Here is a 5,283-nt window from a genome sequence, read left to right on the forward strand (position 1 = left end):
TCTTTGAAATACTAAGCATCCAGAAGCAGAGCAAAACCAGACCTTCATAAAGAAGAAAGAGAGCCCTTTTAGCAGCTTTAGGATGGAAGAGGTGAACACCATCAGCCTTTTCTTTGCCCAGGAACTCAGGCTTCCTCAGTCCTGCTGCCCAAGCAATGCCTGATGGCTGTTGTGATGGTGAGCATTAGGGTCATAAACAGTGCCATAAATAGCTCATTTAACTTTTCTGTGCCATTTACACCATCACTGCCAACAAAGTGACACATGATAAATAAAAGAAATGCTTTCAGCTTTAAAAATAGAAATGTTTTTCACTTTAGCTGCTGCAGGAGGAAGGCCTCTGCTCTCACTTATGCCGACATAAAACAAAATTAGCTACACAGAAATGAATGGAGACACATCTATCAAAAGCTGCACCAGTCACAGCAGAACTAACTTCTTTTCTTTTAAACTTCTTCCTTCTCAATACTGTATGAACATCTTTTATATTTGATGTAGTAATCTTTTAGGGCTGACTCCAGCCCCTCAAATCAGAGCTGATGCCATTCAGAATCTAACACAGATACAGCTCAGAGTGGAAAATCAGTGCCATTGATGGCCTCAGCCACACCGGGAGCAGATCATAACTCCAGTTTGGAAGGCCAGCATGGAGCAATGTAAAGTGCCTTCACAGAGGGCCAGCACTTGGTTTACTTAAACGAGAAAATGTTAAAGCACAGCAGAGGCACTGGCAGCGGCAAGAGGTGTTCGTGAGGCTCTCCAAGGAGCCTCCTTGCTGGCAAGAGGAGAAACAGCGAAGGACTCCTGATGGTGCCCCATTCAGCTGTCTTTGTCTAGAGCTATTGACTCTTGCTGGGCAGGATCAAGCTTCCCTGGGACTTAAGCAAGTTGGCAGAACACATGGAAACTTCCCAAGGGATGTGCCAGAGAAAGGAGGAGGCATATCCGTCCTAATGAAAGCAGCGACTCAAAGACAGTGAATCCCTTCTCCCAGGGAGCTGGATCCCAGTGCTCTACTGTCTTGAGGTGGCAGCGATTTGAAAACTAACCAAAAGCCTTGCTGCTCTCCCAGAGTACCGCATTAAATAATTGAAAAATGAATAATTAAATTAAAAGAGGATTATTTCCCACAGGCAAGAGGAAAATTGTTGCCTGCAGGACAAAGGATGATGGCAACAGTTCATTTTCTGCAGTTCTCAGCAATTACCAGTGAGGTGATGTGAATAACATCCATGGTGGGCAGGAAGAGCCCCCCTAGATCATGTTGGGTATTTGGCTCCCAGTTTATCCTTAAATTGTCTTTTGCCAAATGCAGGAATAGTGATTTCTGAAGAACAAGGAAGCAAGTCAGGAAATACAAGACATTGCCTTTTTCATGAATGTCAACCTTGGGGTGTGGGAGTATCTGTTTACGTGCAGATACCTGAGGGATTTGCCCGGTTCAGTCCCGTTGACTTACGGTTAGCTGCTACACATATTTGTAGGATACATTTCTATGTTTAGTCCTCTACATTTATTTTATTGCTGGATATGAGGAGACGTGCACTCGTGCTTGGTTCTGACACTTTAAAAGAACAGTGTTTAATAGCACTATTATTTTTTCCTAAGATGTATATATCTGTTTGAACAGATGACACATTGTGAGAGTCTGCATTTCTCACGAACTATAATTAAGCATGAACAACTCTACGCATAGGATAACAATACCATAATATACTTGCTCTCCTCACAGAAATTTAAACAAGTTGACACCGTGAGTGAATAATGATCCCACATTTATGCGGCACTTATTTTCCCTGAGTAGCTGCAAGCCTTTTGTATACTGATACCCAAACTGTATGAGGCACTACAATGGGGTCTGAATGCATCCAGCGGGGAATAAATTGTACTCTTTGACCCTTCCACCTTACCAAGCTGCCCTTGCCCAGAAAGGGCACCACATCCTTTCATTGTCCCACTCCCTTCTCTGTGCCTTTCATATCTGGAAGTGCTCTTTTTCTGTGTAAGGCTGCTCCTAAAACTATCCCTAAAACTCCTGTTTCTCCAGTGAAGCAGTTTCTTCACTCGCCACATCAGTGTTGTCAACAAAAGGACAAGGTATTATGCCAAGAACTGTGACATTTTCCTTAAGCCCTTCCTCTTGTCTCTCTCTGTCCAGAAACTTCATAGTCTCCAACATAGTGGTCACAGTTGTGACTGAGCTGTCACAAACGAGATGGCTGTGGCAGTGTCATGGGATTCAGCAACACATGCACAGCACCAGGAGGGGTAAGGCTTCAGACCCATTAGTCCACCTTCCTCCCTCCACTAGCAGATCCATACTCATCATCACATCCCACCATCTATATCTGAAAACTGTGGCCCTGTGCAGGAGCCCAGAGTTTCAATAGCAGACTTCTCATTCTCCCTTGCCTGCGCCAAAGCAGATGGGCAGAGGAAGCTCAGCGAGCAAACAGCACGCTTGACACAGCAGAGCAAGGCTGTGGCGGAACAGTTTCTGGATGCCAACCCAGGGCCTCAGTCCCAAAACCAGCCCTCTCCTTCTGGCCATCCATCACATAGGTATGTGGCCAAAACTTGCCTCTCAACTATTTAGATTGTAGCTGCCGGTGAGACAGACCTTTGCACCAGGTAGAGCACCAAGGTCCACCACAGCAACTAGGGAGCTGCCTTCACCTCTAAGGAGAGTACGTGTGCAGGCCACATTGTAAGGGGAGACATCTTTTCTGGGATGTGGCTTTTCAATATAGGAGCAATGAACTGATGTTGGACCACAGAGCCAGTGGGGCGAAGGCAGGGGAAAGGCAGGGCTGAGAGCCTTGGCTGGCCACACAGGTAGCTCTGTCATCCTTCTCACACAAAGGTCCAGCAAATCAGGACTAACTCAGCACAGAAGGAGCATAGATTAGCACAGCAACTACTCCTGCCATTTAAAACCATCAGTAGCAGCACAGTGGAGGCTAGCAGAGGAGATATTTCAGCACGTACCTTTTCATTAGGCCACCCTTATGTTTGCTAAATGAATCTCCAGTGCTTTTAAAAATGGCTTCATGTGATGCATTCCAGGGCCAGGATCATCACGGATCCAAGAATAACACTTGCACATGTAGTATTTCAAATTCAATACTCACACAGTACCTGTCACCAATGGTCCTTTGTCTGCTCATGCAGCTATTCACTTATCTCAGCCTATCTAACAGCCACAGGAACAGAGTGGGTGACAGTCCCTCCTGTCCTGAAGCTCTTCTAGTTAAACTAGTGCAAAGCATTTTTTTCCTGTTCAGCTCCAGGCCCAGCTCCCTCCACTGCTCTGGCAGGGGCTGAAACTTCCCAAAGGGTACTCTAATCTCAGACACCTGGCAGTGGTCCCTGGGGGATGGCCTGCCAGCTCCAAACTGTCAGTGTGATGCCAGCTGAGCGCTCCTCACTGCTGGAACAACTCCCAGATGGATGGATGGCCACCACCAGCCTCCAGCCTCCCTTTCCTACCAGCAAAAAAGAAAGAAGACAGTTCAGGGATGGAGGAGGAAGAATGTGAGCTTGGACCCTCTAGAGAGTAATTTTCCCTCTCTCTCATCAGGGAACACTAAAGTACATGTTTTGCAAAGGTTTGTCCACCCCTGTGATTTAATTAGTTAGCACTATCTCTTTTCATCTTCAAAGCTCCTTACTCTTGGTCAGCCATGGTCTCCTCTCAGTAACCACCAGGCAACTGTGCTGGGACCAGTTGCAGCAAGCAGAGCCTGTCACCTTCCCAAACAACTCAAGCCCTGCAAGGGTATCCTTGAGAGGCCAGCAAGGTCAGTGTTATTATTCCCTCTGACAGATGGGAAAACTGAGAGGAGGTGCAATGGCAAGATTTGCCCGCAGCCTTCCTGCTAACCTGTGCAGCAAATGCATGAATTACTCACCCTGACACTCCAGCCCATCTGCTCCAATTGCCTCCAGTGCTCATCGCTGCAAACCACTGGCAAGAGCAGAAGGGCGTCAGTACCAGGTCAAGGCAAAGTCCCGCCTGCCCCTGTATCCCACGTCTGGGGAAGCGCATGGGTGGGCACTAGCAGAAAGGCTGTGCCAACAAGGCTGGTACGGAGCATTTCCCTCCCAGAATGCCTTGAAAAATGAGCGATTCCTTTCTGTCTTCACCACCTCTCATAATTATTAGAGCATTGAATCATGTCTTTTGGCTTGGAGTGTTTGCATTGTGCAGATCTGTTTGAGTTGAAGAAAGGAAACACTTTGATGATCTTAATCAGAACTTCCCTCTAAACACATGTTTCCATCCTCACCACGGCAGGAGCAGACGTAGCACTCTGCTACCCGAGATCTCGCATCCAAAATGCACTTCCAGCCCCAAAAGGTCACCAGAAATGGAGGAAAAAATATAACCCTGCTCTCACACTGTTTTCCAGACTGAACAAAACATTCCTCTCCAGTCCCAAGAGCGAGAAAGTCTCTGGTAGGCGGCAGAGACGTCAATGGGAGATCAATGCATTTCAGCCTCGTTCCAAAGCCACCGAGGTCGAGAGGAGCTTTTCAGTGGGGTCCAGATCAGGTCCTCAGGGAACATGTGTCTTCGACAGCAAAACCTGCCATATGGGACCGAAATCTAAACCGTGTCACAAGAGCATATGGCAATGCTTCGAGCAGGCACTGGAGAGTTATTCACCATATGCTATTGATCCTCCCTTCTACCTTGCAAAGATATTTTATATGCTTTGCATCAGAGGTAAAATTTACCCAGGGAATGTAATAAACAGTATTGCTGCAAAGACAGCACACAAACTTTACACTACTGGCAAATTCAAAAGCCATCCGCTCCCTAGCGATTTCCTCCCGCACGTACCAAAGAAGTCCAAGTGTGGATAAATTTAACACAGATGATCATCATTTTTTGCTTCTGGAAAATGTTTCCCTGGCAGATCTCAGAGTCAAACTATACATCTGTCACTCCCTTCAGTCAAGTCCTTGGGAATCTGTATTTATAGTCCTAGGCTTTGTACAGTTAGAGTGTGTGCCAGAGCCTGCTGCAGTCAATGAGAATCTTGGAAAAAAGCCTCAGAAATGTTTTATAAAAGCACAGTTTTGACTAGAATATGTTAAAATGTTAGAATATATATATATAAAAAATTAAGAAACATTTTTTAAACATTTCAAAGAGAAACCTATCCAGCCATAGGACTCATATAGTTGACTCTGCAATCAGCTGTGGATGTGTGCTCTCAAAAATGCTCAGAGCAGTGGGATTACCTGACCAAAATGTATTACCTGCTGTACACGGCA

This window comes from Colius striatus, chromosome 5 (assembly GCF_028858725.1).
Source record: "Colius striatus isolate bColStr4 chromosome 5, bColStr4.1.hap1, whole genome shotgun sequence".
Taxonomy (NCBI): Eukaryota; Metazoa; Chordata; class Aves; order Coliiformes; family Coliidae; genus Colius; species Colius striatus.